At 46.2% G+C, this 22,306-nt stretch overlaps 1 long non-coding RNA gene across 1 annotated transcript; it reads right to left on the reverse strand.

Moving 5' to 3' along the window:
• Positions 1 to 2,168: 2,168 nt before the first annotated feature.
• Positions 2,169 to 22,251, reverse strand: LOC141578968 (uncharacterized). The gene is made up of 3 exons (XR_012509859.1): positions 20,826 to 22,251; positions 8,412 to 8,613; positions 2,169 to 3,980 (listed from the first exon to the last, which is right to left on the reverse strand). It is a non-coding gene; the product is annotated as an uncharacterized LOC141578968 (long non-coding RNA).
• Between the last annotated feature and the right edge of the window lie 55 nt (positions 22,252 to 22,306).

Genomic DNA, 22,306 nt, shown 5'->3' on the forward strand with positions numbered 1-22,306 from the left:
TTTATATATTCTGGAAATTAATCCCTTGTTGGTTGCATCGTTCGCAGATACTTTCTCCCATTCTATAGGTTGTCTTTTTGTTTTGTTTATGCTTTCCTTTGCTGTGCAAAAGCTTATAAGTTTTATTAGGTCCCATTTGTTTATTTTTGTTTTTATTTCTATTGCCTCAGTAAATTGACCTAAGAAAACATTGCTACAATTTATATCAGAGAATGTTTTGCCTGTATTCTCTTCTAGGAGTTTTATGGTGTCCTGTCTTATATTTAAGTCTTTACGACAGTTTGAGTTTATTTTTGTGTGTGGTGTGAGGGGGTGTTCTAACATCATTGATTTACATGCTGCTATCCAGCTTTCCCAATACCACTTGCTGAAAAGGCTGTCTTTTCTCCATTGTATATTCTCGCCTCCTTCGTCAAAGATTAATTGACTGTAGGTGTGCGGATGTGAGATTTTAAACACATGTTTTTAACCCCTTGGTGAACCTCTGTTTTCTCAGGGGCTGGAGACAATATTACTTCTCCCCTTTGAGTTTACAAACTCAGTGCCTAACGGTACCAGGCAAGGAAAATAAATGACTTCTGAGAATAAAATAGCAAGGGATTGCATTCAAATTCTAATGCTAGAGGTAGACAAGCTCAAAATATTTTTTAAAACATTGTGCAAGCTAAACAAAACACACTTTTCCAGCATTTAACCATCATGTAAGTTTTTTTTTTAATCTTTTTTTTTTGTATTGAAGTATTGTCACTGGCATGTAAATTCTTACTCATCAGACTTTTGTGAGAATTAAGTGAGATAACACATATCAAGTGCTTTGCATAGCAGAGAAGCTAAACAAAAATAGACATTCATTTATACGAAGTTCAAGAACAAGCTAAACTAATCTACAGTGATAGGAATCAGAAGAGCGTTTACCTGGGAGGAGGGTGGGCATTGACTGTGAAGCATATAAGGCAGCCTTTGTGGTGTGTTGGAAATTGTTCATACCTTGTTCTGGGTTGGGAACATGTCTGTAAACACATAGGAAAATTCACTGAGCTGTACACTTAAGCTTTGTGAACTTTGTTGCATAAAAGGTACACTTCAATCCAAAAGGAAATTTTAAAAGAGGTCCTTCCCAGAGTAATAAGTACTTGATTATAAACTGGTCAATGGTTGTTATAGTTGTTATTATCATTATTACTTTTACCATTATTATGATGATTATGCCACAAAGTCAGTAAGCCAACTAAATGAGCAACAAACATTCACTAAAGACCCACGGTGTGCTGGGTGCTTTATGTCAGATTATGTTTTCTAAAAATGACCACACCAGTGTATCTGTATGTAAGTATGTCTCCCTCTCACATGCTTCTGCTACAGTGTGAGAGGTGGGTCCTGTGTCCCTTGTCATTGAATCTGGTCTGGGCTTGTGACACTCTCATGCATAGAATGCCACAGACATGATGCAAAGTGACTTCTGAGATTGGGTCATAAGAAGCACACGGCTTCTGCCTGGCTCTCTCTTGGAACATGTGCCTTGGAAGCCCTTCATGTAAAAAGTCTGGCTACCCTGAAGGTGCCACGCTGGAGACGTCATGTGGAGAGAGCACACAGAGAATGACACAGGAGTGCTGACTCTTCCAGCCCCTTGCTGTTCAAGTCTTCTTGGCCCAGGCCCCAGACACAGGAGTCAGTCAGCTTTTAAAATGACCCCAGACACCACCTGATGGCAACGTCATGAGAGACCCTGAGCCAGGACCACTCAGCCAAGCTGCTTCTTGATTCCTGACCCTCAGAAATTATAAGAGATAATAAGTGACTGTCATTGCTGTAGCCAGTAAGTTTTGGGGTGTCTGATCTGTATGAGCAGCAACAGACAAGCAATGGAGACTTTGGGGTCTGAAAGGTGTATGACGCTGTAACAAAAAAAATTAAACATGGAACAGTGGCTTTGAGGGTAGAAGTTGGAAGTGTATTGAAGAAACTGTGGGATTTGATGGCCTTCAAGGAGGCTGTCCATGAGGACTTAAAGGAAACTAAGGAAGACCAGATTGGAAGATGGAGGAACAGAGATCTTTGTTAGATAGTGAGTTAGTCCGCTCGGGTTGCCGTATTGCCGTAACAAAACACCACAGACTGAGTAGCTTAAACCACAGAAGTTTATTTCTCACAGTTCTGGAGGCTGGGGAGTCCAAGATCAAGGGGCCAGCCAATGCAGTTCCTGGTGGGAGCTCTCCTCCTGGCTTGCAGGCGTCCACCTTCTCACGTGGCAGAGAAAGACACTCTGGTGTCTCTTCCTCTTCTTATAAGGGCACCAGTCTACAGATTAGGGCCCCACCCTTATGACCTCAAATTACCTTTGTCACCTCTGCATAAGCCTGATCTCCAAACATGGTCACGTTGGGGCTTAGAGCTTCCATATATAAATCTGGACAGACAGAAGCCTTCAGCTCATAACATATAGAAAGGGAAATTTTAGCAACACTGTCTTCTGCGGTAAAAAGGAAAACAGAAAATGTACCAAATGAATTGGATGATCAAGAAAGGAGATTTCAAGGTAGAATGTCAAAGATGTCACCTGGCCTCTTCCAGAGGCTTATAATCAAATGTGAAAAGAGAGAAAACATGTCAAAGGAAGGACCATTGAGCACAAAGCAGTCAGAACTTGCTGGGTTTGAAAATTAAGATGTCTTATTTCTAGATTCTCCTGACAGGAAGTGATGCTAAATTTTTAAAATGACCTCCTGGCAAAGATCAAATCTAGGGTACTGTCTGGATGATGTGGTCTGAAGATGCAGCTGAGGGATTGAACATAAAACCCTGTATTAAGACCTTGGGAATACGTAAGGTGGTGATGAAACAGGAGAAAAGAAAAAGTCCCTTATAGAGCCTCACCAGTAAGCAGTGGAGCTTCTGGTGATCTTAAGTGTGGTGTGCCCTAACAGCCTGACAGGGAACTCAGGTTAGAAAAGGGCTTATGTCATTGATGTTTGTGGTTGTGACTTTTCTCTAAGGGAGCAAACACCAATAAGATTTATAGAAAACTCACAATGAATTTAAGATGATTTGCATTGTCTGAAACACTGCCTATTTGGACAAAGAGGTGCAGAGACAGTACAAAATGAAAATGGGTCTTTGGCCCTATCCAAACTATGAAAGAAAGGATGGCTCTGAGAGCTTCTGCCTCTGAACCCAGAAGTGGAGCCAAGAGCCGTGGAGAACCGTTCCCAAGCAGCAGGGAAATTACCCATGTGCCCAGCAGAATTTCAGAATTGCTAAGAATTCCTGTGTACTCCCCACCCTTCTTTTTTTGCTTTGTTTTGTTTTTATTTTTAACAAGAGGACCTATAATGATTGTCCTACGCCTGTCCCACCATTGTATATTGGGTAGAGTGGAGGTAATTTGTTTGGACCAAGAGGAACTGTACAGAGGAGCTGTGTTTGAGAAATTCACCCAATGAGCCTCATCTGAAACTGAACCTGATTAGATGACAAGCTAGATTCAGACATTCAGGTTGATGCTGTGATAGAATTAGACTTAGGAGACCTTGGAAAGGGGTGAGTGTATGTTCGTATGAGAAATGTATGGCTCACCAGGAGCAGAAGGTAGACTGCGGTAGCCAACCTCCAATGACCCCTGCCTCCTGGTATTCTTGTCCTCATGCAGTCCCCTCTCCCACTGCATCAGGGCTGTGTGACCAACACAATACAGAGGTGATGAGGCTAGGTCATAAAGGGCCTAACAGCATCTTCCTTGGGCTCAGATCTTGGGCTCTGAGGGAAGCCAGCCCCCATGGTGTGAGGCCACTCACACACGCTGTGGAGAGGAACCGAGGCCTTGCCGATAGCCAGCACCAACTTGTGTGAGTGCGCTGGCTTGAGGGTAGATCCTGCTGGTCCAGGCAAGCTATCAGATGAGGGCTGCCCAGCTGACATCCGCCCACAGCCTCCTAAGAGACCCTGAGCCAGAACCTTCCAGCCACGCTGCTTCAGAATTTCTGTCCCAGAGAAAGCATGAGAGAGAAAAAAAAGGTTATTGTTGTTTTAAGTCACTAAGTTCCGGCGTGATTTGTTACACACTCAGAGATGATGAACACAACTCTATAGGGTATAAAAAAAAAAGAATCCGATGTAATCACTGGCCAGAGTACAAAGAAAATGTGTAGACACAGGAGAACACACAGTGTCAGGCAGCATGATGTATCTCTCTCGTGGGTGTTGGCGCTGGGGTTCGGGGGTGACTTGTCGGGGAACAGCGAGACTTGGAGAGACGGTTTCACGAGGCGAGTTGGCTGTTTTAGATGGGAGTCTCTCCTTTCCCCCTTAAACCCTCTCAGGTCCTGGCTTTGTTGTTGCCAAGGAGGTCTTTCCCATTACACAGCTCTTGTGCATCCATCCGTCACCACACGACAGAGGCAGGTCAGGGATCACCAGCCCTGTTCCCAGAGGACTAAACTGAGAGTCCCACTGGGTAACTGCTTGTCCGGGCCCTGGGCACTTTCTGTTCCCATAACAGCTCTCAGCAGCTCAAGGCTGCCTTTGGCTGCCAAAGGAATCAAAGACTCCAAAGAGCTTCAAGGCTGAACCGGAAACACACACTCAGGGACCACGTATAGAGGGATGCAGGCCCTCTATTCTGAAGGGGACTCTCAGTGAGTAGCAACCGCCTGGCTGCCTTGGAACAATCTTTCACGTCTATTAAAATCTAGGCCTCAGGATGCTGAAGCTGAACTAATATCATCACCCAGATTGTGTCCTTTTTTCCATGTGGCCTCAGGCCTTTCTGGGTCTCTGAGGCTCTTCCATGTTTTGTGGGGTTCAACTGGCCAGACTCAAGGCTCCACGTGGCTCTGACATTGTAGAATTCATGAGCATTCGGTGGGACCTTCAATCCTGATGCCGGCATACTAATACCAGGCCATTCCCATTTTGAGTCTCCAGTGTACAAAATCAGTACCAAACAGGAAACTGCAGGCAGTAATTTATTCCGCATTTTCCCACTATGGGACCTGCTTTATATACATTGCTACATGGACTCTAATAAAATATTAAGCAGACAAAGAAGGTTTCCACCAGCTTCCCCAGCCCCTGACATACTCTCCCCCTTCTGCCAGACACCTCTGGGTCAGGGACCTCCCTGGGACTGCAGCTGTGATGAAGAGTAACTGCAGAGAGCCAGGCAGGAGGTCGGTTGCGAAAACAACCAAGCCCGTAAAAGAAAATGGAATGACATAAAGGAAAGTGACACAATGGGAAGTGAACTAATAAAATGGCCAATCCAGATTAATGTCAGAGGACTCTGCCTAACACCCACTCTTGGTGGGTCTCTGGGTCTTGGTGGTCGGTATATCTAAGAGGAGGGAGACAAATTGGAATACCTTCCTGTCCAGCTCTCCCAGCTGACTCGGCCTACCCAGGCCCTGGGGCAGTAGGGTCACCCTGGCAAAACAGGAAGATGGAGTGGGGTCTGCATCGGCCACAGTCAATGCTGGTGCCTGGTCCACTGGGCTCGGCTCTGGGGACCCAGGCAAGCACCGGGCTGGCACTTTATAGCAGCCGTTATCCCATGACCCAGGAGGAAGGAAACCTCCACTCTTTCCTCGTTACAGCATCTCTGCAGTAGCACATAGGACCAGGAATAGCTAAAAAACCCAGAAACACAGTAATGAAAACTTGGTCATTTGAAGGCTAAAGTTTGATCCCCCAAAGCAAGAATGCCCGAGAGCTTTGGGTGAGGGAGGCGTCTGCTCTGAAACCAGGAAAAGATCAGTGTGGATCCATGCAGGTGGTGAGCTGGCATAGGAAACAGAAATGGGCTGGCGGAATCTGCAGAGTCAGGACAAGGCAGGCTGCAGGGAACTGGATGGTGCTTGAGTCGCTCGTGTCTAAAGAGGTCAATGTCACCCTGGAGCCAGGGGTGGCAGCACACAGCCCTCTCTGAAGTGGAGCCTCATATTGTGTGTGGTTGATGTGAGTACAATTATGATGAGGATAACTGAGTAGATGAAATGCAGTGACTCTCTTCTTAGCTAAGCTGTTTGTAAGCTTAGCTAAGCTTGCAAATTCCTAAATAAAGGGTGTCTGTTGGTACCTCTGTGGGCACAGGTGAGGTGCACAGTGGCCTCTTGATTCTCATCAGGGACAGACTCAGGAAGCAGGTCCCCTGTCCCTTCCCAGCCAGAGGAAAGAGAGCGAGCCTCTTTCTGCTCAAATACGTGAGCCTCTCCTCTCCCTTTGAATCCCCTTCTCACTCAGTGAGAGGCAGACCCAAAACAAGATCTCTTGTCTTGACTCCTAGTCCAGTGCTCTTTCCACTGGGCCGTGAAGAAACAGGATTCAGGGCCTGGGCACAGAAACAAACACCAAATCCCCATCAAATCAAAGTGGAACATTGTGCACCAGAAACCCCATTTTGTGTCTCGCATCCCAAGCCCTCCCACTCTAGAGAACCACACACACTTAAGTGTGCACACACAAGCCCCGCCCACTGCTAGGCGTCAGCACCCAGTGTGGATTGTGAGGTGAAGGTGTGAGAACGGAGCTATGGATTGGCCCAGGTCCCAGGAAACACAGGTGGAGTGCAGAGGGTAGGCAGCCTGGGACTTGGCCTGCCTGCAGGACGACAGAGTAAGTGGACACTCTGCCCCCTCCCAGGGATGCAGACGGCCCAACCAAGTGCATGCCATTCCCTGCCAGCCCATGATAGCAGTGTGGACAAAACTGCCCTTACTTATCACTAACCTGCCTCCTCTCTGACCTCATCCCCATCACTACCCCTACCCCCATTCCAATTCCAGCCGTGGAGGTATTGCTTTTGTACAAGGACTATGACATCAGAGCCTCACCTCTCCCCCGTGAGCCAAGCTTAGCTCATCCCAAAGACATCAAGGCACCCAGTATCCTCATCCTGCTTCGGTCCTGAAGATATCAACTCAGATCCCAGCTCCTTGGCCAGTGTCTGTGCAGGCCCAGCCGCCCCAGGCAAGGTGAAGACAATGGGACACTCCTACTATCCCCAACCCTGCACCCAGAGGACTAGGAGGCTGCAGTCTGAATAGACATTTCTCCAAAGAAGACAGACCTATGGTCAGTAAGCATGAAAAGATGCTCAGCGTCGTTAGTTATTAGGGAGACGCAAATCGGAGCGTCACAGAGACACCACTTTATACCCACTAGGATGGCTGCTCTCGATAAAATAGAAAGTAAGTGTTGGGAGGATGTGGAGATGTTAGCAGCCTCACGCGTTGCTGGTGGGAATGTAAAATAGTGCAGTCACTGTGGAGAACAGTTTGACCGTTCCTCAAAAAATTAAACATAGATTTTCTGTGTAATCTAGCAATTCTACTCCTAGGTATATACCCACCTCCCCCAAGAACGATTGGAGTAGGCTGTATTGAGGAGGTGTATTTGGTGAAGACTTGAGGGAGGTAAAGTTTCAAGCCATAGAAGTATCTGTATGAGGAGCAAATCGGGACAAAGGAAACAGAGCAAAGGCTCTGAGCAGAGGGTCCCCGCCATGCTGGAGAAACAGCGGGGAGGCCAGTGTGTGTGTCAGAGTGAGAAAGGGAATCACCACACAGAGAGGTGAGGGGGCGGCCAGGCAGGTCACAAAGGGCCTGGTAGGCGCTGTAAGTTCTCTCCATTAGATAAACTTGCTCCAAGGCCCCAGGGCTCCCATCCCCTGGCAACCCCTCTTGATTTTCCTGGACCCTCGGTGGGAACATCAAGGCAGGATGCCTGCCCAGCCTGTTCTGCCAAATGGGGGCCATGGCGCTGTCTCAGGAATGGCTGCCGTGTGCCCTGGCACTGAACTTGGCAGCCTAGACCCAGGCTGGCAGTGTGGCCCTCACACATGTGCCCATGGCCTCTTCTGCTTGGTCCCATCCCTCAGCAGGGCTCACTCTCCCTCTAGCTCAGCATATCTCCCCGTTGCTGGGCACAAAGGAGATGTGAAGGAAGGCACTGACTGTGGTCTGAGTTGTTGATGCTTCTTTCCCAGCCAATGCCATTACTGCTAATTGACCTTTATTGGGCCCTCCATCACTTGGAATACCATTTCAGTTCCCAATTGCTCTCTGTGCCTCTGGAAGGTAAAACATCACAGGCTTATAGCTGAACAATAATTATCTTGGCATTGCGAGGCCAACCGGGCTCTTCAGCATAGCCCATTCCCTCTCTCCTCTTTCCAGCTTGGGAAAAAAAAATATGTGAATCAATGTAAGAAAGTCATTTATTCTTCACTTTACAGGCTGCACACCAGCTAGTTTGTCAAGGGCTTTTAAAAGCCAGTCACATTCTGCTCAGAAGGTTGCTTTGTCTTTTCCTCAGCCATTGATTTTTGCATCTTATTAGGATTGTTCTGTGCTCCTAAGGAATTAATAACAAATTAGCCAAAGTCAATGCGCTACAGCTCAGCCAGCTGGGCTCACCTGGACAGCCAGTCTGGGCTTTCTTCCTTTCTATTTGGCGCCAGGAGAACGGAGGTGTCCCCAAGGATGGTGTCTGGACTGGAGTGCAGCCATGGGGTGCCTGGTCTTACTCTGCATGGCCCAGGAGGAGTGAGGGGCTTCTCTGGGCTTGATCTTGGAGTCCTGAGGATGGAGTGTAGACCTCTGGAGGTAACAGGGGAATCTGCAGAGAATAGTCAAAGGATGTGGTTTTGGAGCCAGATAAACTTGAGTTTGAATCCAAATATAACTGGTGACTGGCTCTGTGGCCTGGGAAGTTGTCCTGCTGTTTCAGGGCTATGGGGGTCCCAAAAGTGTCATAATAGATGGGCAGCTTATGCTAGGTCTGCAGCTCATGCTGGGTCTCAGCAGCAGGAAGGGCTAAGGAGAGTGATAAAGGAAGCTAAGGAAGAGCAAGTCTGGAGTTGGGGGCAGAGCCTGACTAGAGGACAGAGCCTGGAGTGGGAGAGCCGGAAATCCATATCTCAATGTCCTGACTGGGGTACCTGAATAGTCAGGTTCCATCCAGGATGGCTTCAGCATCCAAGAAGTTCTACATGGGCCCTTGAGTTCAGAGAAGGACTCTACCGGGTGGGGCGGGGACACTGAACTACATACAAGACAAGAAACAGCACAGTGGCTAAGAGCATGGGCTGGGGGCTAGACTTCCAGGGTCCAAATCTTGATGCTTAGGCAAGTCTCTTAACGGATTGTGCCTCAGTTTCCTCATCTGTAAAATGGGTCTAATCATTGACCACCACCCCCTCCAGGGAGTTATCATTAAGATGAAAGAGTTAATATATATTGAGGACTTAGTAAAGTGTGTGGCCCCTAGTAAGTGCTATAGAGGGTTAACTTAAAAAGAAAAATGCAGGCTTGCCTATCACAGAAAATTTAATCCCAGTTTCCTCTTCCTATCCGCTTGTAGTATGAGTTAAAAATTATGGATGGCTTTGCAAGCCCAGGATTCATCTCTAGTGCTTCCTTCTCCCCCACCACCAGCCAAAGCAATCTCCAAGTCTTTCTGTCTCTCCCACCACCAGCCCAGGCACGCCACCACCTCTTCTCCTCTTAACCAGCACCCGTCCAAACTGCTATCTGGTATCCCTGTGTCTGGTCTCTTGTTCCCCAATCTACTCATCACATCTCCAGGAGAATGATCTTTATAGATCAAAAATCTGGTCCTATAGCCCACTTAAGCCATTCCATTGTCTACAGGAGTCATTGAAACTCTTTAGCACACAAGGTCCTCAAGAAATTCCTGCAGCTTCATTTACTGCCCTCAGCCCCATGGGTGATAGTCCACCAACACTGAATTGCCTGTTGTCATCCACACACCACATACACACGACCACACACACACACACTCCATGCTTCATTTGTTCTGTTCTCCCTGCCTAAAATATCCTCCCAGCTTCCCGCACTTCCCCCAACCCACCCCTCATCTCAGCACTGCCACACACTGACCCCACAACTAAACCCAGCTAGCACCGAGGACCCAGAACCACTTCCTCCTGGAATCCTTCCCTGAAGTCACCAGTTGGATTAGACATCTGTGTCCATTAGGATAATCCTAGATAACAAATAAATTCCTAAATTTAAGTGACTTAACCCAATCAAAGTTTGTTTCTCATTCCAGGATAGGCTAATGTAGGTGTCCCTGGTCAGTGGGCCACTTTCCCTCATGTGGAAATTAGGGGCAAGTCTTTTGGCTCTATGACCCCTGGGGTCTCAGAGACTTCTGCACCCAGCTGATGGCAGCGGTAAGAGCAGCTGTAAGAGGCACACCTGCTTCTTCAAATCCCTGGCCCAAAGTGGTACAGCTCACTCCACTCATCCCAATGTGAGAATGAGTCACAAGGTCAGTCCCTGATGGGATCTGTCCCCTTGCCACCTGGTGGACAGCTGGCCCTTGCCACCTCAGGGTGACTTCTTGGCTCTCCCTTAGCTCCCTAGCCCTACATCCACCTCAGTTATCAAAATGTGTGGCTGTGATCTGCGCCCAGACCATCTCCCCCAGCAGGTTGTGAGCTCCTGAGGACAGGGGCCTCGTTCCTTTGCCCCTGTGAGGCCAGCACCTGGCATGGGTGCTTCGTCTTGTGTTGATTAAACAGAGGAGGAGCGGAGTGAGAACCAGCTCCGTGGCTGGGCGGGTGACCCTGCAGACAAAAGGTCCTCCCAGCAAGCAGCAGAGCTAGGCTGGGGAAGGCAGGGGCTGCCAGGACGAGACTGAAGGGAGATCTTGCCAGGAAAACATAAAAGACTGAGATTTGGGCCTTGGGAAAGGTTTGCATCTTCATCTCCATGATATTTCTTAGGCCAAAAGGAGCTCAAACTCTGAGAGGTCTGAAATGTGTCCTCTGTAGCTAACACTTACATGTAGCCCATACTATGTACCAAGCACTCTTCTAAGTGCTGTGCGTGCATTAATTCATAAATCCTTGCAATAATGCCATTTTACAGATGAGGAAACGGATGCTCAGCTCAGAGAGGTTCAATGACACGTGATACTCTCTCTGCCGCTTCTGGGATCCCCCAGAAGCCCTAGGACAAGGATAGTTTCAGCCTATCTTCCAGTATTTCTTCCATGGGAATTAGATCTGGGGAGGTAGAGATATTTGACACCCTGGGGCTTTCTTACCCAGATCTGAACCTCAGGGCTCAGATAAGAGGCTAGAGGCCTGAGAGCACATTTCCAAGATTATTCTTCACTTTGAATGTTAAGCATTTTGCAAACTAAGGAAGACGGAACTTCCACGTTGTTTAACATCTTACAATATCCTTCGGTCAAATTAAAAAATAGTAGAGGTTGAAACCAAATAACAAATTGCACGGCTCCAAGCCCATCTCAACAGGACACTTCTGCAGAATTAACAGTGATAATACTATGACAGGAGGCTTATCTCTGCATACAACACCAGGGCTGAATACCCAGGGGCCAGCAGTGCAGAAACACGGCTCCAATCAGCCAGGCTTCCCGTCCCAACATCGGGCATTTCCGCAGTCTTAACTGGATTACAACCACAGCCCCTCCGGAAAATCACTGCTTCAGAATTGTTTTACACTGGTGACGAGAGAAACGGCTGTAATTTATCAGTATAGAAATATCCAATGATGAGGCCACTGAGAGGTGACTGCAGCCTCCCGTCCTCAGTGGCATCAGTCTGGGCGCCAAGCTACACACCTGTCATGGCCGGGGCCCACCAGGTGACAGCCATGGAAGAGTTGGCTTCCCTCCCCATCACCTCTGGAGGGCCCAGCAGCCCCGACCTCTAGCAGAAGCAGGTGCCTCTGAGGCCTCCTCCTAATGTGGTACAGGAAGAGTAGAGTGTGAGCAACAACACCTGCTGACCCACACCCCCTCCAAGACGGCCACAGAAGTCACTCTTCCTCCTTGCTTTTCCCACAAGTGGGTGGAGTGGCCTGTGACAAGGTAAGGTGCTCAGACTTTGAAGCCAGGCAGGCCCAAGTTCAATACATGACTCCAGGACATCCTGGCTATGTAACCTGTAAGACACACTGGGGACAGAACCTTCCATGAATGGAATGTCCCAGGGAAAAAGCTAATGAGTGGAAAACAGCTGAATCAGTATAATAGCCATAAACCAACACTTACAGGAACTAACTGTTTTACGTGTATATTCACTCATTTTGAAAACAAGCCGACACAATGGGAGCTGTTATTGTATCTACTCTACAGTTAAGGAAACTATGGCAAAGAAAGGTTAAAGAATTTAACGAAGGCCACCAGGCTGTGACTGGCAGACGTGGGATTGGCCCCAGCAGTCTGGTTCAAGGGTTGTGCGCCTAATATTTTATACTCCTTTTAACAAGTAGGACTGTTATCTGTGTCCCAGGCACTGCACTGTGTTAAATTCTTTATACATATTACATCATTTTATCCACACAAGACATTATCCCCCGTGTGCAGATGAGTAAACTGAGGCACAGAAAACATAAGGCACTTACCCAAGTTCACACCAGTTCTAAGTAGCAGAGCCAGGACTCAAATCCAGGACTTCTGGCACTGTGTGTGTACTGAGCCACTGTCTATAAATACTATGCAGCGATTCTCTGATTACTTTATATGCACACTTGCATTTAATTAACCCTCCCAACAGCTCCTAAGGAAGGCACTATTATTTTTTTTAATTTTATTTTTTGTTGAAGTGTAGTTGATTTACAATGTTAGTTTCAGGTGTACAGCAAAGCAATTCAGTTATACATATACACACATATATATGTTTTCTTTTCAGATTGTTTTCCTTTATATGTTATTACAAGAAATTGAATCTAGTTCCCTGTGCTATAGTGTAGGTCCTTGTACCTAGGAAGGTACAATTATTAACTCCATTTTATACATTGGGAAGGTGAAGATTATAGAGTCCAAGCAAATTACAGTCAGTAATTGAGGATCCAGGATTCAAATCCAGATGTTGTCTGGAACCCTCTATTTAACCCCTATAATGCAATAACTTCCTACTCTGACCCAATGCCTGTTCATATAAAGAATGTGTGAATTTGAATTCACTTGACCTAAAGCATAAATGAACTGCTTACCACCCAGTTTAAACACCACCTCCTCCGAGATGGCCTCCCCTGGCAGATGTCTTCTTCTCTTCTTCCTCTGTTTAATCGCTGGGTTTTTTTTTTTTTCCTGGCTTTTGCACCCAAACTAGCTCTTGATCACTTCTATGGACAGTCCTGCTGTGACTGGGAGCGATTCCCTGTGCAGAGGAGCCCATGTGCTCTGGCCTGGCCCAGACCTCACTGCTGTGACCCTGGAGAGCAGGGTCAGTGAACAGAGGGAAGGCAGCCCAGGACCAGAGGCCTTGTGAGAAGCAAGAACCACGAGGACAGGAAAAATAGACAAGGGACCACAACAGCAAGATGTAGAGGGATGGAAAGCAATTAAATGAGTGCTCCCTGACTTGGCAGAGCTGAGGAAGCTAAATCGTAAATTGGCAGCGGAGAAACCTGAGAATTAGCACAATAGTAAAAGACACAGAATTGAGGCCTCTGGGATATGGGAGAAGGAAGTAAAACAAGTTATATTGGTTGAGAATTATTTAAGAAACAGTTAGAACCCTAGATGGCTTGCTTTGTTCTCATAAAAAGACACTTCTTCAAAGCGTAGTTTTTCTCAGTGTTCTAATTTTTTTTAATTTTATATGCATATTTGCATCAAATATTTCTTTGTGTGCAAAATATATGTTTTACCTCCTTAAAATACCTAAAAGTTAGTTAAAAGCTACTTTTGTTTAATCTATACATGATGATTACATGCATCTAACAGTGGTAATTTAATGGAACGCATTCCTTACCCAATGGATGTATATATTTTTAAAGAATAAGCAGAATTATATGATATGAAATGCTATGTAAAGTTTCCTATGTAAAAATATTATGTATAATACTATTAAAATAAATATCCCATGCTTTAATCCAGTGATAAGTCAATAAAGTTTTAAAAGGTTAAAAAAAAAAAAAAAAGCCCCAGGCGACTGCCTTGCCCAGTCTAGAGGAGACTAGCGCTTATTTTCTGGAGGGGACAAAACAGAGGGTGAAGGGCAGCAGAACCATCTGAAGACCCTGACACCACAGTGAACGAAGTGAACACAACGTCCAGAACGTTCAGGCTTCCACGTTTCTTGCCACGCTGGACTCCCAGAGCATCAGCAACCAGGCCTTTGCCTTCCAGGCAGGGGAGTGAAAGAGCCTATAAGAAGAATCTGGCTGGTTCAAGAGGAAGGACTTGTAAAAACAGATGCTGAGGTTCCCCCTCAACCAATGGCACAGCTGGGCTACCCTACAGAAGAGCTCCCAGTTGACAGGCACCAGCTACCAGGTTTTTAGTCCCCTTAGTCCTAAACGTGAGCTGATATCAGGGGATTGCCAGGAACCTCAGGAAAGTCTCCAGCGTGAAGGATAGAGGCCAAAAGAAACAAGAGGGACAGGGGAGCAACCTGAAGGAAACAGACAATATTAAAAAATAATCCAAATATCCTCAGAGACATTTAAAAAAAAATACTTTACATCCATAAAGCAAGAACAGGGTGCTATAAAACGAGTGTGGGGCATTCAGAGAACAAGGGAGAGCTCCAGGGAACTAGAAACATGAGAGCAGAAATGAGAAACTCAAAAGAGGGTTGAAGAGCTGAGGAAATCTCCCGGAAAGATGGAAAAAGAAGAAAATAAGCTGAGATCATTAAAGAACCAGTTCAGTGGGTCCCAACATCTGAGTAATAGGAATACCAGAAACAGAACATCAGAAATCTGACACCAATGCAACACTTTTCCAGCTCTGTAGTCTGCATTTCCAGATGGAAAGGGCCACTGAGTGCCCGGAGACATGGATAAAAGTACCCGAACCAACTCATATCAATGCCGTATTTCAAAATGCAGGGAACAAAGAGAAGAGGCTACAAGTTTCCAGGGGGAAAAATAAAGAACTAGATTGCATACGCAGAATTGGGAGTTAGAGATTTCAGACTTCTGAGAAATAACTCCAGTAGCTAGAAGGCAGTAGAATCATGCCTTCAAAACACTGAGGGAAAAGAATGTTCTGTTGGGCAAGGTCTCAAAAAATGTGTGTCCCACATCCCATTTCTCAGGAAGCTACTGACAATGTGGTTTTCCCAAATTAGAGCATAAACCCAAAAAGAGGAAGAATGGAATGCCAGAAACGGGAGACCCAGTGCAGGAGCGAGGCCAGAGGGGTGAAGAGAGATCTTAGGATGTCAGCTGAGCACCAGTCAGGGAAGGCAACCTGCACCAGCTGTTTGGAAGCCATGAAAACTCCTTAAAGGAGACAAGTTGATGGAATATCTGGTGTGAATGAAAGGAATAGTGGACAACCTTTGGAGAGTTTGAGAGGACAGGAAGATGGAAGGGTGTATGTGTTTGGTGGGACAATAGAAAGAAAGTGGGCTAAATCCGCATTTTTTTATAATGGGAAGTCAATCACTGATGCCTAAAACAAACCCACTCCCCAAAACTAAGAAACAGCAATACAAGTATATTGTTGGAGATAAGGTGATAAGGACCAGAAGACATCTAGAGAAGATGAACGTGGTTGCCTCTGTGGAGGGGGAAATGGAGAGGTGCCTGGAGGCTGACTTTTGCCTTAACAAACCTTGTAGAACTAGTTGAGTCTTTAAACGGTGTGCATTGTAATCCTGACAAAAATTAAAACTTAAAAAATTACAGTTTTCCCTGGCTTTGGAATGGAAACTGAAGAGAACAGAAGGGTGATGTCTGAAAGAACTCCAGCCCTTTCATGCTTTGATGATGAAATAAATAACTGTAATCATATTGCTGCACTTTTGCACCACCTTAGAATTTATTCACTCATTTATTCAACAAATATTGATCAAGATCCCACTGGGTGAAAGCAATTTTACAACCATTACCTCTGATGACCTGGCTTTGGAAATTAGATGGAAGTAACATGGGTTCCTGGCTCCCTCTTTCGTCAAGTTGATGCAGGGGCCACCCACTTCCCTGGGAGGCAGATGGTAGGTTCTGGACCTGTGATGCCAAGAAGTAGAAGAAACAGGCTCCTCTGAGCTGCTGTGGATGCTCCTCTGGTATGTCTAAAATGAGACATCTCACAACCCAAGGGTTAGCTTCCTTCCAAACTAATTCTTGTCCACAAGATAAACTCATATTTCTCCTATTAGTGGGGGGGGGGGGGCATGAGAGAACAGAGTGGAATGAGGAAATGTGTCTGTTCTCCATTTTGCAGAATATTTGTGACTTAGAAAAGGAATGTCATTGAAGTTCTACACCCTCTCTAGTGAGTAGAGAGGAACCTACAATTGGGTCATATGAAGTATGCCCTCCCTGAGCATCTTCTGCTCGCTGTAAGCCACCGGAAATTTTGGAAAGCTCTCCCGTCCCCTCCACAGGGAGCCTGCATCACCTCCTCTACTTGGGAAGCAGCTGTGATTTTCTTGGCGATGTCATCTTCCATGGGAGGAGTGTCCAAGCTATTGGCCAAGGTGTGGCTTCAACTGCCTTAGGATTAAGGTGCATGGAGGCAGGACCAATGACTCCTCGTGCAAAGAAGGGTCACCAGGCAACAGAGTCAGCTCCTCGACCACAGAGGAAGAGAGGAAAGAAGGAAGGGAGAGTGGTAGGTTCAAAGTAAAGACAGTTAGGCGCTCTCCCTCTGCTGCCTATTTAATATCACACTTGACTATCAGTCACTCCTCTTCATTATAGACTCCCAGAGCCACAGCCAAGACGGAGGGGGATTACAACACTTGCCCGTTGTAAAAGCTGCACTTCAGAGCCAAAAGATGCGCTTATATTCTACTTTCGCATCAGCAGTGAAAAGCAAATAACTTAGGGCATGACAACCAAGAAATAAGAAGGGAGATCTAATGCTTCCATAGAGAAGCAAATATGTGCACTTATTAATATCCTGAAACCAATGTTGCCATGAATAGTTCCTTCTCCTTTTATCCCACGCCTTTTGTCTAACACAGTGATATATTGCCACCCTTTCAAAACCCTGACACAGATGACATTGAAGCAAATTATGTACCTCGGCCAGATTTCTCAGTTGAAATGGAGATAGCTGATGTGTACATTTTTCCATCTAATTAACATTCCACGGTCTGAATAGCTCTTATCGTGCCCTGGGTCCCCTATGAATGGGTGAATAGATAGAAAGATCCATAAACAGCTTGGCTTGCATAGAATGAGATTTTTCTTTGGACAAAGAGAAAATGGAATGAATCATTGTCATCTGGATGGGAGCAGTCATCAGAGACTAGCACACAAGCACTCTCTCCCCTGTGTACGCAACACAAGTGTGTTACCTAGCACCAGCAGCCATCTCCAGGGGATCTTGGCCCACTCCCCATCTCTGCACTTGGCCATGTAATTTTTTTCACCCAGGTGTTTGTTGGTATTTGTTTGCTTGGTGTGGTAGTTTCCAAAATATGTGCCAGGTTTTTTTTTTTTTTTTTTGGATACTTCTCCACTCAAGAAGTGTAGATTAATTCTCCTCCCCTTAGACATGGTGACTCATTTTGAACAAATAGATGGTGTGTCACTTCTCTGACTAGATCAAAAAGTGCATTCCACTCTCACTGTCTCCCTCTCCAATCACTCACTCTGGGGAAGCCCTGTTGCCATTACAAGAAGCAATGCTATATAAGACTCATGCAGCCCTACAGAGGGAAACTGAGGCCTCTTGCCAACAGCCATGTGAGTAAACTATCCTGAAAGTGGATCCCCAGCCCCAGACGAGCCTTCAGATGAGACCACAGCCCTAGCTGACATCGTGAGTGTAACGTCGGGAGAGACCCTGAGCCAGAACCACCAAGCAAAGCCATTCCCAATCGCCTGACTCTCAGAAATTGTGTGATACGATAAATGTTTGTTGCTTCAAGCTGCTAAATTTTGGGGGTAATCTGCCATGAAGCAATAGTGAACTAATACACTCCGTGGCTTCTCTTGACTCTCATCACATATTTACAGGAAAAAAATTTTTCTTCCAAATATTCAAAGACCAAAATGACTGCAGCCTCCCCAGCAGGACTCCAGAGCCACTACAAAGTGAGGGTGAGGGGATCAGAAGTGTGCTCAGGCCTTCAAGAAGCTAGCCAGATCCCTGGAACTACACAGCTTGCTGGAGAAGGAAACAGGAAAATTGAAGGAAAATGTCAAGAACGTGCCTCAGGCCACCCATTACTCATGCCCTCCTTCCTCAGTGCATCCTCCAGGTACTGTCTTACCTCTCATGGAGCTCACTGTGCTCATCAGCTGTACACATACGCATGCGCTTGGCCCCCTGCCTCGCTCCTTGTACACTGGTCTTCCCCCAGATACCAGAGCACCTGGCCACACTGCTGCTGACACCTGCAGACCCTGGCCCATGCCAGGTCCTGAGCCAATGCAGGACAGGCAGTGTCAGAGGTCCCTCAGTGCTTTCAAAGCAAGCTGGGCGTGGCAATCCCCATCAGCAGTGTGACTACAAATTAGCAGAATGGTTAAAGTTCTCTGTTTCAGAGCTAGACAGGAATGAGTTTGACTCCAGAATCCACTGTTGCTTACCTGATTGACCTTGTAAAAATAAGTAATACTTGGGTTCCTCCTCTGTCACATGGGAGCATAATACTGCCAATCTCCAATAGGATTACATGAAATCTACATAACCTCTTAATCCAGGGCCTGACACTTTGCTCAAAAAATGTTGCTATTAAGACCAGGAGTAGGAGGGTTGATATCACAGCTTAGAACCCCTTCCTAGCCCTGTCAGTTACTTCCTTCCATCTCGTAAATTCTGGTGATTCCTCATACCTGATACGGGTGGCTCGTTTGGGGTTTTTCCCCTACTATTTTGCCCATTCTTTCCTGGTTTCTGTCAGCTCTGATCCTGGCTTCTGGCTCCTGCCCAGACTCGCAGCCCATTCCCAGGCCTCCGTCGTGCCTTGCCCTTGCTAGTATCTGCCCACATCCACCCTTGGACACCTTGCCTCACCCTGGCCAGCCCCAGCTATTCTGGGGGAAATGAAGAAGAGCTCACCACCCAGACCACAGCACATTTCTACACGTCTTCAAGAGGCTTCCTGTCTGCTTTGTCTTTAGGAGGAAAGAAGGAATCTAGTCACCTCCCTTCGTGTAGGGCACTGCCTATTCTGGGGAAAGTCTGCTGAGGTCACTTAAATACCTGCTTAATTACTTCACTGACACTCTCCCAGCTAAGCTGTCCTAGCAACGCCTAGCAACCAGTCCCTGTCACCAGCTGCTTCTGGAAGAGAATTCTGTTTTATAAATAGTCTTTACTTGGTAGCCTTGGTGCAGAAAAGAGTAAGTTAAATAAAACTCCAAATGACAGGTAAACCAATTCCATGCCATCCTCTTTACTTGGTTTTGCCTCCATTTTCCTGCGTGGGCCTAGTGGCACCCTTCCAGGGCCAAGTGTTCCCATTCAGAGACGGGTAGAGGCAGTACCAGGCAGTGTTTCAGAGCACATCTTTAGAGTCAGATGGACATTCTAGCTCTGTGACATTGGACATATAATTTAACCTTGCTGGGCCTCAGTTTCTTCATCTGTAAAATGGGAGTGATCATGCACAGTGCCTGGCAGAGAGGACATCTTCCGTGCTGGGTGCTATGATTAAAAATACTTAGATGTGAAAACAACAGCCATCTTTCCAGATGACAGTACCGCAGAGCCAGTCAGTCTGGTTATCACGTGATTGTGAAATGCAGACAGTCTGCCTCTGGGGTTATACAGACTGTGCCCCTCACCCTCCTGCCTGGTCCCCTAGCTGCCTCCCACCCTCTTGTGTGCTATCTCTGCTCCCTCCATGACCTAAGCTCTATAAGAGCAAGAGTTTTTGTCTGTTCTTCACTACTGCATGCCAACACAGTGCTCGACGTGTAACAGTGTTCAGTAAATATTTGTCTGATGAATGAGTGTTTGCAGAGTACTATCTTATGCATACAGGTTCCCTTAGGAATTTCAAGTGCTAGTATGTGGGAATTCCTGGATCCCTAGCCTTATACATCTTAAATATACACCAGCCCCTAATAGCTGCCATGCTTTGTCTCTGTATACAGCCAGGACTAACCAAAACCCCAGATGTAATATCTCAGACCGTCCTAAGTGCTCATTTCATTGCCAAGACTGTCTTCTGAGGATATAGATCACAAACTTGTTCCTCTGTAATTAAAGTTACAGCCACAAGGAGAAAGCTAAAATGAAATGCAGATTGTCAAGACCTGGTGTGAACTATAAGGCAGGAGTGAAAGGAGGTGTCCTCAGCGTGCTGTCCTGAGCTTGTTTCTTTCTCTAACCTGGTGGATCTGTCCTAAGCTGAGAGTCTAGTGGGAGAGAGGGAAGAGATGTCCAGACCGAGAGGAGGGAGCTTGTCCAGGGCGTGAAGAGGATGCAGGGCCAGGGCCAGAGCCTGCCAGCACCTGGGATCAAGAAACCAGGACTCTAAAGGAGGCCAGAGAATCTAATCCATGTATTTGGAGGAAGCAGAGAGAAAAACCACAAGTGGGGGTAACAACAGATTTGTTGCCCAAGTGATCTGGAAAGTGTAAGCGACTCCCTCCAACAGATTCCAAGGATCTTCCAAACAGGCATGTTTGGAGGGCCCAAGCTCCATCTCCCCAGCCTGGGTCTTCTGCTAGAAATCAGAAGATTTTTATGAATACAGAGGAAGCTTATGCGCCCACCAGGGCCAACCTCTTGTGATCTAGCCCATGTCCTTCCAAACACTCATTTTGGAAGCAAAACTGAGAGGATCCCAGAGGGGTACACCAATTGGCAGGGCTGCCAGGGCCTCTGCACCACCTGAGGGTGACCCTCGCCGACCTCTACTAAGGGTCACGACACAGAGGGGAAGTTTGTTCTGCCATTCCCAGTACCTGGGTTCCTTGTACGTGGTCCAGGAAGCAGCCTCTCCCAGCCGCAGGCAGAATGGAGACCCTGCTGCTCGAGGTCCATAGTAGACATGGATCAGGCTGAGCTGAACATCGAAGACTCTGCAGCATCTGCGCCCGTCTTTTCCGCCAACCTCTTTAGAACCCAGGCTTTGTCTCCTAGAGTCACCACCTGTGAGACCATCCCATGTAAAGCCTTATTTATAAAACTGTGAAACTGAGATTTAGAAAGGAGGCATGACTTCCATGTCACACATCAAATCCATGGGCAAGCTGGGACTAGGAGACAGGGCTCCAGACTTCTGGTCCTAGGTTTTCTTTCCACTGCTTCCAGACCCCGACTAAGTCTCCCAGGACCTGACAAAGCATTCCCGGTTCTTAGTGACCAGGAATGTATTAGGTGCACGTCTACTCTCATCTGCAGCCTCTCCAGGGGCAGCTAGTAGAGTGGCGAAAGCATGATTGTTGAAAGGCTTGGTTTAGTGCCCAGCACAACATCTCACTAGCTGTGTGATGTAGGCCACTCACTTAACCTCTCTGATCTGCAGTGGGAATAACTGCAAAGTGGGAGCAACACTAACAGCTGTACTTCATGAAGTTGTTTAGAGGACTCAACGAAAACTGTATGAAAATGCTCTATATTTTCAAAAGTAATATACATGTCTCCTGCAGTGTTGGTGGGAATGTAAATTGGTGCAGCCATTATGGAAAACAGTATGGTTATTCCTTAAAAAACTGAAAATAGACTTACCCTCTGATCCAGCAATCCCACTCCTGGGCATACATCTGGAGGAAACTAATTTGAAAAGTTACATGCACCCCAATATTCATAGAAGCACTATTTACAATAGCCAAGACATGGAAGCAACCTAAATGCCCATTGACAGATGACTGGATAAAGAAGTTGTGTGTAGTGTATGTGTATATATAATTGAATACTACTCAGCCATAAAAAAGAATAAAATAATGCATTTGCAGCAACATGGATGGACCTGGAGATTGTCATACTAAGTAAAGTAAGTCAGAAAGAAAAAGAAAAATACCATATGATATCAATTATATGTGGAATCTTAAAAAAAGGCATAAATGAACTTATTTACAAAGCAAAAACAGACTCACAGACATGGAAAACAAACTTACGGTTACCAGGAGGGAAAGGAGTGGGTAGGGGGCTAAAGTGGGAGTTCAGGGTTTGCAGATACTAACCACTATATATTAAACAGATAAACAGCAAGGTCTTACTGTACAGCACAGGGAACTATATTCAGTACCCTGTAATAGCCTATAATGAAAAAGAATATGAAAAGAATAACTGAATCACTACACTGTAAACCTGAAACTAACACATTGTAAACTATACTTCAATAAAAAATTAACATATAATTTTTCTTATTCTCTTCTCCATATTTTTCAATGTTTTCCAAATTATCCACAATATTAATTTTAAAGGAAAAAACAAATTATAT

This window comes from Camelus bactrianus, chromosome 10 (genome assembly GCF_048773025.1).
Source record: "Camelus bactrianus isolate YW-2024 breed Bactrian camel chromosome 10, ASM4877302v1, whole genome shotgun sequence".
Taxonomy (NCBI): Eukaryota; Metazoa; Chordata; class Mammalia; order Artiodactyla; family Camelidae; genus Camelus; species Camelus bactrianus.